The 13,176-nt window shown below is 44.9% G+C and overlaps 1 pseudogene; it reads left to right on the top strand.

Moving 5' to 3' along the window:
* Window positions 1-12,831, top strand: part of LOC139229684 (butyrophilin subfamily 1 member A1-like) — a 58,536-nt pseudogene extending 45,705 nt beyond the window's left edge.
* The last annotated feature ends 345 nt before the right edge of the window (window positions 12,832-13,176 follow it).

Below are 13,176 nucleotides of genomic sequence, written 5' to 3'. Positions count from 1 at the left end.
TAGGAGTGTCTCCACAAGTTCACCACCTAGTGGTCAATGTTCTCACGGTGTACAACTTAGGTCAGTTTATACATGGGTTACAATGACAGTTGAATACATGACAGTTTTAAGGAGGACTAGGGCATCAAAAGTGGAGGTGAGGGTGTAATTGAGCAGATCGGTAGCTGCAGAATGTCATGGTGAATGGGAGGCCAAAGGCTAGACTGTTGAGAATTTGAAAGTGCCATTGCAAGTGACTTGGGGAGAGTTTTTAAGTGGATTAAGAGGAACCAGTAGATGTAGTGTATTTGGATTTCCAGAAGGATTTCTATAAGGTGCCACATAAAAGATTACTGCACAAGATAAGAGTTCACGGGGTTGGGGGCAATATATTAGCATGGATAGAGGATTGGCTAACTAACAGAAAAAAGAGAGTCGGGATAAATGGGTTATTTTCAGGTTGGCGAACTGTAACTAGTGGGTTGCCACAGGGATCAGTGCTGGGGCCTCAACTATGTACAATCTATATTAATGATTTGGATGAAGGAACTGAGTGTAATGTAGCCAGATTTGCTGAGAGAGATTACAAAATACTGCAGTACAGAGGGATCTTGGGGTCCTTGTACATGAAACACAAAAGGTTAGCATGCAGGTACAGCAAGTAATTAGAAAGGCAAATGGAATATTGGCCTTTATTGCATGTGGAGTGGAGTATAAAAGTAGGGAAGTCCTGCTACAATTGTACAGGGCGTTGGTGAAGCCACACCTGGAGTACTACGTGCAGTTGTGGTCTCCGTATTTAAGGAGGGATACACTTACATTAGAGGCAGTTCAGAGAAGATTCACTAGGTTGATTCCTGAGATAAAAGGGTTGTCGTATGAAGTAAGATTGAGCACGTTGGGCCTATACTCATTGGAATATAGAAGAATGAGAGGTGATCTTATTGAAACGCTTAAGATTATGAGGGGACTTGACAGGGTAGATGCAGAGAAAATGTTTCCGCTCGTGGGGCAATCTAGAACTAGGGAATATAGTTTCAGAATAAGGGGTCGCCCATTTAAAATGGAGATGAGGAGGAATTTCTTCTTTCAGAGGGTTGTAAATCTATGGAATTCTCCGCCCCAGAGAGCTGTGGAGGCTGGGTCATTGAATATATTTAAGGTGGCGGTAGTCAGATCGTTCCACAATAAGGGAGTCAAGGGTTATGGGGAGCGGGCGGGGAAGTGGAGTTGAGCCCAAGATCAGATCAGCCAAGATCATATTGAATGGCAGAGCAGGCTCGAGGGGCCAAATGGCCGCCTGTTCCTATTTCTTACGTTCTTATGTTTTCCAGGGGCAGACATGGAAGGAAGGGGTATGTGTGTGGAGAGGGATACAGGGAATTGATCAGAGATTGGCTGATCAGTGATTGGCATGATAGAAGTAGCGAGGCCTCGTGAGTTGGCAAGGTCAAGGGGGTGGCTATGGATGGGGGAGTTTATATGGAGATTAAGGGAGGATAGGAGGGCAGTGAATTCAGGAGAGAGAGCATGATGAATTGAGATGAAGGTTGAAATCACGGAGAATGAGAAATCGCTCGATACAGGGGCTGAGGGAGGAAAGAGTGAAGATATCTGAGAAACTTGGTATGGTACTTGGGTATGTGGTAGAGAACAAGGATTTTAAAGGAGAGGTGAGGAGGGTGGAACGAGGTTAGATGCTCAAAGTCAGAGTAAGTGCCAGAGCAGGAGGGGGACAGACCAAGCTGTGATTGGGTGATGAGAGTCATACCGCCATCACGGCAGTTTAGACGGGGCAAGTGATGGAAGCTATAGCCAGGTGGGAGGTGTCATCACCCATCAGCCAAGTTACTGTGATGGGCATAATGTCGATGCAATCATGTGCAATAAGCTCATGGATGTCAAGGGCCTTGTTCACAAGGAATTGGACATTCTGGAGGGAAATGTGGATGTGGGCGGTGATAGCTGATCCACTGGCAGAGTCCACAGGGTCAGCATTGGGAGGGGCGAGTGGGACAGAAAAGAGATTGGCAAAATTAGCCCCCAGCTGACACACTGGTTGGATGGTTGGCGAGAGAGTAGGATGGAGCAGTTGGGGTTGCTTCTCGTTTGGAGACAGCAACGAGTGCCTCAATGGGCCCTTCGGAGGATGCCAAGAGAGGCACAGAGGGAAGCTCTAGGCTTGTCTAAGAGGGAGTCAGACCTAGGATCCTGGCAGGAGAGTAGGAAGGTTGAGAAGTGCTGAGGGATTGGGGTAGGGATTTGGTCAGAGTACCCAAGAGGGGAGAAATGAAATGAGCAGGCCGAGCAGGGGTGAAGAGAAAAAGAGGAAATAGAAGTGATCGTCTCGGGTCTGGATCGGCATCCAAAAGGTGCACGTGATTGGACACCGGGAAACTCAAGTTACAGAGGTGGGGTTACACAGCAAGATTTGGATCGATCTATACTGGTAATAAATGGGGAATAGAGAGGGCAGAAACCCGGGGTTAAAAAGTTCAAATCATGAATATGCACACTAACTATTATCCTATCACTGCCCACGTTTCATTAGCTGGAACAGATAATAAGATACAGCCCATTACATCATCACTGGAACATTGGATGAAAGGTGAAAAACATGAATTTTAAATTCAGTCATGATCTTAAACTTCAGAGAGTTCGGGATGGAAATTTGGTCGCGCCTCTGTTGCGCCGTTAATCCAGGCGGAACGGTAAACTTTGCACCAGAAATAGTTTGTGTCTCCAGCCGCAAAATTCACCAGCTGTGCCCTGAGTGTGGAGCGGAGCACTAAGGGAGGCGAGCAACTAATAATCCCGAGCTAAGGCTTCCGTGAAAAAAAGAAAATCTGAAAAACCCAACAAAAACATTCCCGATACATTACTGACTCCACGTCAACATCAATCGCAAAAATAAAAACCAATCGCACTTACCTCAGGTCGACATTCCTTCCCTCACTGCGGCCGCTACAGCTTTCACTGGCGTTCTCACTCGGGCATACTGCGGGGCACTATGGCACAGGCAGGAAACAAGTATTGAGACATTATCGCAACGAGGAATGTTACACACCGGCTCGCCTGTCCCGGGCGGTACTGCTCCCCGCCCCCCGCAAACCTGCACCGAATGTCCCAGCAGGGCCGTCGCCATTACCGCCCCTCCGGGGCGAAAACCTAGGCAGCAACAAACTGAAAAAAAAGCTCTTAGAGTTTAAAATGTGATCAATTATTTATTAGTATTACCACACTGTTTCTTTATTAATCTAGATTCAGAAGCATGTTAAGTTGTGTTCTGTTTGTGTACAAAGTGTTCCTTTACAGGGTGTGGCAGTCATCATCATCATTATAGGCAGTCCCTCGAAATCGAGGAAGACTTGCTTCAACTCTAAACGTGAGTTCTCAGGTGACTGTACAGTCCAAAATGGGAATTACAGTCTCTGTCACAGGTGGGACAGACAGTGGTTGAAGGAAAGGGTGTGCGGGACTGATTTGCCGCACGCTCCTTCCATTACAGAGACGTGGTTGCAAGGCGAACAAGGCTGGGAACTAAATATTTAGGGGTATTTGACAATTTGGAAGAACAGTCAGAAAGGAAAAAGAGGTGGGTAGCTTTGTTAATAAAGGATGAGATCAGTGCATTTGTGAGAAACGATATTGGCTCAGAGGATCACGATGTTGAATCAGTTTGGGTGGAGATAAGGAATAATAAGGGGAAAAAGTCGCTGAGCGGCTTTGTCAATAGGGCCCCTAACAGTAACTACACTATTGGACGGAGTATAAATCAAGAAATAATGGAGGCTTGTAAAAAAAAGTAACGGCAAGAATCATGGGCGATTTTAACCTTCATATTGATTGGACAAAGCAAATTGGCCAGGGTAGCCTTGAGGAAGAGTTCATAGAGTGTATCCGGGATAGTTTCCTTGAACAGTACATTGTGGAACCAACCAGGGAGCAGGCTATCTTAGATCTGGTACTGTGTAATGAGGCAGGATTAATAAACAATCTCCTAGTAAAGGATCCTCTAGGAAAGAGTGATCATAGCATGGTTGAATTTTAAATTCAGTTGGAGGGTCAGAAAGTTGGATCTCAAACCAGTGTCCTAAGCGTAAATAAAGGAGACTACAAAATTATGAAGGCAGTGTTGGCTAAAGTGGACTGGGGAAATAGATTTAAAAAAAGGGACGATTGATGAGCAGTGGCAGACATTTAAGGAGATATTTTATAACTCTCAACAAAAATATATCCCAATGAGAAGGAAAGGCTGTCAGAGAAGGGATAACCATCCGTGGCTAACTAAGGGAATAAGGAATGGTATCAAATTGAAAACAAGGGCATACAATGTGGCCAAGACTAGTGGGAGGTCATGGATTGTGAAACTTTCAAAAGCCAGCAAAGAACGACTAAAAAAATAATAAAGAGAGGGAAGATAGATTATGAAAGTAAACTAGCGCAAACAAAATATAAAAACATAGTAAGAGTTCCTACAGGTATATAAAAAGGAAAAGAGTGGCTAAAGTAAATGCTGGTCTCCTGGAGGATGAGACTGGGGAATTAATAATGGTGAACGGGGAAATGGCAGAGACTTTGAACAAATATTTTTTATTGGTCTTCATATTAGAAGACACTAAACATCCCAATAGTGGATAATCAAGGGGCTATAGGGAGGGAAGAACTTAGTACAATCACTACTACTAAAGTAGTAGTACTCGGTAAAATAATGGGACTAAAAGTGAACAAGTCCTCTGGACCTGATGGCTTGCATCCAAGGGTCCTAAAAGAAGTGCAGAGATATTTGGATGTATTGGTTGTAATCTATCAAAATTCCCTGGATTCTGGGGAGGTCCCAGCGGATTGGAAAACCGCAAGTGTAATGCCCCTATTTAAAAAAGGAGGCAGACAGAAAGCAGGAAACTATAGACCGGTTAGCCTAACATCTGTAATTGGGAAAATGCTGGAGTCCATTATTAAGGAAGCTGTAGTGGAACATTTGGAAAAGCATGACTCAATCAAGCAGAGTCAGCATGGTTTTATGAAAGGGAAATCATGTTTGACAAATTTGCTGGAGTTCTTTCAGGATCTAACGAGCAGGGTGGATAAGGGGGAACCAGTGGATGTGGTGTATTTGGATTTCCAGAAGGAATTTGATAAGGTGCCACATAAAAGGTTACTGCACAAGATAAAAGTTCACGGGGTTGAGGGTAATATGTTAGTTAGCCAATCCTCAATCCATACTAACAGAAAACAGAGTCGGGATAAATAGGTAATTTTCCGGTTGGCAAACAGTAATTAGTGGGGTGCTGCAGGGATCGGTGCTGGGTCCCCAACTATTTACAATCTATATTAATGACTTGGATGAAGGGACTGAGTGTAATGTAACCAAGTTTGCTGATGATACAAAGATGGGTGAGAAAGCAAATTGTGAGGAGGACACAAAAAATCTGCAAAGGGATATAGACAGGCTAACTGAGTCGGCAAAAATTTGGCAGATGGAGTATAATGTGGGAAAATGCGATGTTCTAGAAAAGCAGATTATAATTTAAATAGAGAAAAATTGCAAAGTGCTGCAGTACAGAGAGACCTGGGGGTCCTTGTGCATGAAACACAAAAAGTTAGCATACAGGTACAGCAAGTTGTCAGGAAGGCGAATGGAATGTTGGCCTTTATTGCAAGGGGGATGGAGTATAAAAGCAGAGAAGTCCTGCTACAACTGTACAGGTTATTGGTAAAGCCACACCTGGAGTACTGCGTGCAGTTTTGGTCTCCGTGTTTAAGGAAGGATATACTTGCATTGGAGGCTGTTCAGAGAAGGTTCACGAGGTTGATTCCAGAGATGAGGGGGTTGACTTATAAAGATAGGTTGAGTAAGTTAGGTCTATACTCATTGGAGTTCAGAAGAATGAGAGATGATCTTATCGAAACATATTGGCCCAGAAATCGCGACCTCTCGGGTCTGTACGGAGTTTCTACGGACCATGGAAGGCATCGGAAAAGTCGGTTTTCAGTGCGTAATGCGTTTCTGGCTTGATAGATCCTCCGTATCTTGGGAATGAGGACATTTGCAAAGGGCAAGATTGCATACCCATATGTCCCTAAAACTCTTGTGCCTGATAAAAGCAGGCGCATAGCCTACTTTTACAGGCGTAAGAGTTTAAAAACATGCAAAAATATAATTAAATTCAATTTAAAAAAAAAACATCCTATTTTTTAAAAATCCTGCCCTGCTACATTACATTTATTTTTAACCATAATTAAAACTTTTTTTAAAAATCGGCAAATTTTTTTTCTTTAAAAAACATTTCTATGAACTTTAATTTCTATAGTGTATTTATGTGAGGTGTTTTTTTATATTTTATGTCGTGTTTGGGTGTGTTTCCCATTCAAAGTAATAGGACTTTCGGACTTACAAAACTCCTATTACTATGAATGACAAAATACTTTTCCTGCATTGAGTGTCCCGACGTGAATGCGCTCCGTTGCGCAAGAAGAGGCCTCGAGTCCGGGATCTCTGGCGGGCATTCGACCAAAAGGTAAGTGCACATCTTTTCTTTTCTTTTTAATCCAATGCCTGCGGGAAGAAGAAACAGGGATTTCTGGCCCATAAGATAATGGCCCTGAAATTCCGGTCGGAGGCTTCCCGCGGGCAATTGCCTCCGACCGGAGAATTTTTCGGAAAGTACCTGGCGGTCCCGGAGACGCCTGGAATTCCGGTGGGGAGGCCCTATCATCCCGCACTGCGAAGTGCGCTCCCGTCCTCGAGGTTCGGATGCAGAAGGACTGCTCAACCAATCAGGTACAGTATTCTCAATAGCAATGGGAACTCTATATCTATATGTTCTCGTTGCTATTAATTGAGAAAAAAACAAACACAATAACACCAATTAAAAAATAAAAAACACACCTCACAAAATTAAAATTAATTGAAATTAAAGTTAATAAATATCTTGGAGAAAAAAAAAATTTGAGTTTTTACAAAGTTTTTTTCATTATGGGTTAAAATAAATTTAACGTAGTGGCAGGGTTTTTAAAAATAAAATGCGTATTTTTAATTTTATTTTTTATATTTTAAGTGTGTTTTAAGACTCTTACGCCTGTAACAATAGGCTGTACGCCTGCTTTTATCCGGCGCAAGAGTTTTGAGGACATTTGCTGGGCAAGATATGGGTAAATACCGCAATCTTGCTCTTGCAAATGTCCTTGCTCCCGAGATGCGGAGGAGCTTGGTGGATCGGAAAAGCTGGTTTTCAGCGCATGCTCATTGTGCGCTGAAAACTGGGTTTTCCGGTGCCTTTCCGGGTCTGTAGAAACTCCGTACCGACCCGGGGAGGCCGGAATGTCTGGGCCATTGAGAGGGCTGGACAAGTTGGATGCAGAGAGGATATTTCCACTCATAGGGGAGACTAAAACTAGGGGACATAGTCTCAGATTAAGGGGTCACCCATTTAAAACTAAGATGAGGAGGAATTTCTTCTGTCAGAGGGTTGTAAATCTGTGGAATTCTCTGCCCTAGAGAGCTGTGGAGGCTGGGTCATTGAATATATTTAAGATGGAGATAGACAAATTTTGAATGATAAGGGAATAAAGTGTTATGGGGAGCGGGCAGGAAAGTGGAACTGAGTCCATGATCAGATCAGCCATGATCTTATTAAATGGCGGAGCAGGCTGAAGGACTCAAATGACCGAATCCTGCTCCTATTTCTTATGTTCTTGTGCTGTCTGTGTTTGGTTTCTGCATGCTCTCGGCGATGAGACTCGAGGTGCTCAGCGCCCTCCCGGAGCCTCTTCCTCCACTTAGGGCGGCCCTGGGCCAATGACTCTGAGGTGCCGGTGGGGATGTTGCACTTTACCAAGGAGGCTTTGAGGGTGTCCATGAAACGTTTTCTCTGCCCACCTGGGGCTCGCTTGCCATGTAGGAGTTCTGAGTAGAGCGCTTGCTTTGGGAGTCTCATGTCAGGCATGCGAACAATGTGGCCTGCCCAGTGGAGCTGGCCGAGTGTGGTCAGTGCTTCGATGCTGGAGATGTTGGCCTGATCAATAACACTGACGTTGTTTCGTCTGTTCTCCCAGCGGATTTGCAGAATCTTGCGGAGGCAGTGCTGGTGGTACTTCTCCAGCGATTTGAGGTGTCTACTGTATATGGTCCACGTCTCTGAGCCATATAGGAGCTGCAGAATTTCTCACACTAACACATCCCTGTGTTCTTGATTTTCAGAACTACAGCTGTTTTGCACTTTAGAAGGTAAGCAATTTAAGAATCATTTCAGGGCTCTGATTAAATGACTGAATAAAAATATTAGTTTCATTGCATGGGAATCCAGGAATTTTGAAGATAGAGTTCTATAATCCCATTTATTTTCCCTGAAAAGCGTACACCAATGGTCTTGACCATTTTACATTTCTGTGAACTTCACACCTTGTTTAGTTAGAACAACACCCTGCTGGTTGGTGCAATGTGTTAGGCATTGAACTTTCACCTTTGGGCTTGGGTGGAGTGTTGGGTTCGGCACTGACCTTTCATTTTTGCAACCCATTGGTGCATTTACAGACACTGTAAATATTGGACCGTTAAATCACAGAACCATCAACTTTCCTTTGGTGTTTTTCTCCACATATGCCGCCTAGCTTACTCCAACTGTCCTTTCACCTTTGAGACTGGGGAGTGCAGTGGATCAGATACTGTCCCTTTCAGCTTTGGAACCCCATGGTGCAATGTGTTAGATACTGTCCTTTCCTTTTTGCTATCAGTATTTAATTATTCTTTGCTATCTGTTCTTGGAAACTACACTTCACGTGTGGGGGCAGAATACTGAGTGAAATACAATAATGGGGCTAAATTGTGGTTGGAGGTTTCCCACGAGCAGATGACTCCGACCTGCAAAAAATCTGCAAATTTACCTGGTGGTTCGTAGATTCACGCTCCTGAGCCTCTCCGGGTACACATGAGTAGACGCCTGCATATCTCGAGATCACATGGGCTTACCCAACCAATAAAAGAAGGGAATCCCCTCCCCATTCATACTGATGGGATTTCCTTGTACCGAACTCCCATAAGTGTGAATGGGGATCACTTAAAAGAAAATACACAAACACATGAAATAAGTTTTTACACTCCTACACTGGTTAGAGCAGGTCTTGTGCCTACTTTTACCAGACGTATGAATTTCAAGGACAGTTGCTGGGCAGAATTTGGGCAAATAGCCCAACTCTCCGCCCTTAAAGGCCCTTTATTTTTGGATTCGTACGATCTGGCGAGGATTCTTGACAGATCGCAAGTTGTGGGTTTCAGCGATTACGCAGTGAATGTCTAAACCTGGAACTTGTGGGGCCCCTACAAATTCAGCCCCATTGTTTCACATCAATTAAATCTGTAAATGTATTTCATAATTATACCAGAAATGTTCTCTCGCTTTACACTTCTCTGCTTATTTATTTCTTCACTGAGGGAGGGGATAGAGAAATTTTGCTGATTGGTTAACCTCCAGAAGACAGCTTATCTTGAGCAGAACGGGACCCTCCCACCTAATTTCCTTAACCTTCCCCAGTGACCCATTCAAAAATAGAGAGAGGCCTCTCACTGCAGCCACCATTTGACTGTCAGTCCAGGCTGCATGTTGTCACGGGGATCTGCTCCAAAACCAGCTAGAAACAGGTGAAAGTGACAGCAGCATTATGGTTGGGTTGAGCTGTCAGGTTCTCAGCTCCCAACTTGTGATTGGTGCAGAGTTGGAATGTAATAATTGTGGGCTGATCACATGAGATGTAAATACTGTAAACCCTTCCCAATATTCCAGTCTCTGTGTTCAATCTGCAGCTCAGTCTTTTCATTGCATTGAATGGGATGATTATTTTGAGATGAATAGAACATTTGATCTGTCTTGTTAATCGTTGGATTGTAACCCAGCAGAATGGTGCAGACTGAGTGAGGGGATTCCTTGTTCCTATTCTCAGTCTGTGAAGATACAGCTCATAGTTTTAACTGGCAGTCAGCAAGAAGTGTAAGATGTGAAATATTTTTGTTTCGGCAGGATATGATGAAGTAGATATAGATTATGGTAAGTACAGAACCATTACACAATTCAATACAACTGTCCACATATTTATAATACAAATTGAAGAACAGTTCCTGGACACTTTACTGTCACTGCTGAAACAGCTCATCAGAATACATCTTCTGAACAAATATTTATTTTGTTAGAGCTGCTTTACTCCAGCTGATTTAACTCTGCCAGAAGATGTATTTTCCAATCCCGACCCCGAGCGGCTCCCCCTCCGACCCCGAGGGACTCCCCCCCCCCCCCCCCCGACCCCGAGCGGCGCCCCCTGACCCCGAGGGACTCCCCCCCGACCCCGAGCGGCGCCCCCTGACCCCGAGGGACTCCCCCCCGACCCCGAGCGGCGCCCCCTGACCCCGAGGGACTCCCCCCCGACCCCGAGCGGCGCCCCCTGACCCCGAGGGACTCCCCCCCGACCCCGAGCGGCGCCCCCTGACCCCGAGCGGCCCCCCCGGTGCCGCGATCCCGCGCGACTCTCTCTCCCCCCGACCCCGAGTGACCTCCCGTCGACCCCGAGTGACTCTCTCCCCCCTGTCCTCTAGTGACTCTCTCTAATTCTCTGCTTTTTCTCCCAGTCTCTGTGACCCTGGATGTGGAAACAGCGAATCCATGGCTCGAGGTGTCTGAGGATCTGAAGAGTGTGAGACGGACCGGGACCCGGAGGAATCTCCCTGACACCGAGAAGAGGTTTACAGCCCGGCTCTGTGTGCTGGGATCGGAGGGATTCACATCGGGGAGACATTACTGGGAGGTGGAGGTGGAGGGGAATCGGTACTGGAGACTGGGAGTCGCCGCAGAGTCTGTGGAGAGGAAGCGATGTGTCAGACTGAGCCCGGAGAATGGATTGTGGACCATCGAGCGGTACAATGATCAGTTTAATGTAAACTCCTCCCCTCCATCCCCTCTCCCTGCCGGTCAGATCCCCGGGAAGGTGGGAGTTTATCTCAGTTACGAGTCCGGGACAGTTACATTTTACAGCGCGGACACCAAGTCCCATCTCCACACCTTCACTGGGAATAAATTCCCGGAGAAACTTTATCCTTTCTTCGGGACTTGGGATGAGAACAAGTGGCTGAGAATCTGCTCCGGTTCCGATCCGGGTCTGTAAAAGGGGCGGGGCCTCGGGCCGGCACACGTCATCCATGACCTCACAATGACTTGACCCCGCGCGGATAGGGTCAGGAGCAGAGGTCAGGGGTCGGGAGTTAGAAAATGTAATTTCCAAATGATGCATTGTAAGATCCCAATGAGACTGTAAATACAACCCATACAAATATAAAATGTGAGGAGACTTAAATAAAAAGTAAAATCCGACAGCAAGTCCATCCCAGCTCTTTCTCATCACTGCCCCGCTCCTTTGTATTAAAAAGCAGGTATAAGGTGTGCTCTGACAATGAGCACATTCCTCAGGTATTCAGCACCACGCACCATTGGGGATGGGAAATACACAAACTGTCTCTCCTCAAAAACACCGGGAGTTTGGTAATCTTCGGTTTAAAGGGCTGGATGTTCCCTTTTACTGCCGTGTGGGGTGTAAAACTGACGGCTGATCCGCTAACACCCGGTGGTAAAAGTGAAAATTCACCCCAGAGTGTTTCACGTTCCCTTGCAGGTCGCTGTAATGCCGCTTTCAGCCGGGAGATGGTGATGGCGAGCTGTACAGAGAGCTGTATAGTTTTATGGTGCAATATGACCACCTGCTGGTAGAAACCGGTACTGCGGGAATACCCAAAAACAGAAAATGCTGAAACACTCGGCTCATCTGATAATTCAGGCAAGACATTCAGAACATGAGTCCATGATCAGATCAGCCATGATCTTATTAAATGGTGGAGCAGGCTCGAGGGGCCAAATGGCCTACTCCTGCTCCTATTTTTTATGTTCTTAACTGAAAGATAATTGCATAAGGAAAAATAAACACTTCCCACTTCCGTGCTCCTGGGAAATTCCGCACCCCGGCCTGCCCAATGTTCAAAAGGCAAAGGTTGGGAGTGTGGAATTTCACAATATAGGTAAGACATGACATTTATTTCCCGGGGGTGTCTGGGACATACTTTGCAGTGTGGCCCACTCCATTTTATGTTGTTTTGAGCCTGCGGTAATTCCGCCTTTCAAACCAAAAATAATTTTTCCTCGAAGGGTTACAGATATCTTAAATATTAAAATAAAAGTGTGTATTTTTTCATCTCATTTTTATGCTATTAACTATACTTGCAAACTGCTCCAAGATGGTTGAACACATGACGACCATTTCTTTTAATGCTCTGCAAAAGTCAAGTGACCTTTTTTTAATGAACATTTGAGAGATCGCACAGCTGAGAAGAGACATTTTTCACAGGCCCTAAGAGACGTCCTTCAATTGTCTCTGAACTGTGAAGAAAGCTCCAACTATGGTGATAAAGAAATGAGAAGATCTGTTCATGGGAAGGATTTGTTTAAGAATATTCCTTTGTTTTAAACTCAGCAATTAGTTGCACGGTGGTCAAACGTCCCAGAAAAGGATATAAAATGGGTGTAACACGGGAGATAGGAGGAACTGCGGCAGGCAACAGAACTGGCACCTGGTTAGTGCCAAGAGAATGAGGGAGTTAATTTCCAATCGCTAACCACGGTCTGGTGTGAAGGTCTTTGTTTTCTATTAATCACTTGGGGGATGGGCAAGTTTAACCCTTATCAGGGATTTAACGGGATAGGTTGGTGCGAGCTAATAATTAAGAAATTGTTGTACATTTAATGCACAAGTAAGTTGCTTGTATTTCTTTTGACTATTCTAAGTAAAGATAACCCCTGGATTGGGGTGGTGAAGGAACATCCTGTGTCTGCATTGTTTTGTCTCACAAGTTCGAACTCTGAAAGTGTAGAGTCAAGTCGTAAATAAGTCTTGACTGTTTAGTGAAAAGAACAAGACAAAATTTTACAGGATAAAAACCTGTTCTTATACAAGATAAGTCTTACAAGCGGTGTAGGGCTTCAGTGGAGAGACTGGTGAAGCTTGTATTGTTAACTAGTTTATAAACCACTAGTTCGATCCCAGCTGGAGTATTGTGTCCAATTCTGGGCACCACAATTTAGGAAGGATGTGAAAGCTTTGGAGAGGTTCCAGAAGAGAATTACTAGAATGGTTCCAAGGATGAAGGACTTCAGTTAGTGGATA

Source organism: Pristiophorus japonicus, chromosome 19, assembly GCF_044704955.1.
Source record: "Pristiophorus japonicus isolate sPriJap1 chromosome 19, sPriJap1.hap1, whole genome shotgun sequence".
NCBI lineage: Eukaryota > Metazoa > Chordata > Chondrichthyes > Pristiophoridae > Pristiophorus > Pristiophorus japonicus.
Note: the sequence above shows the minus strand (reverse complement) of the source record. Positions and strands in the feature narration are given on the sequence as shown.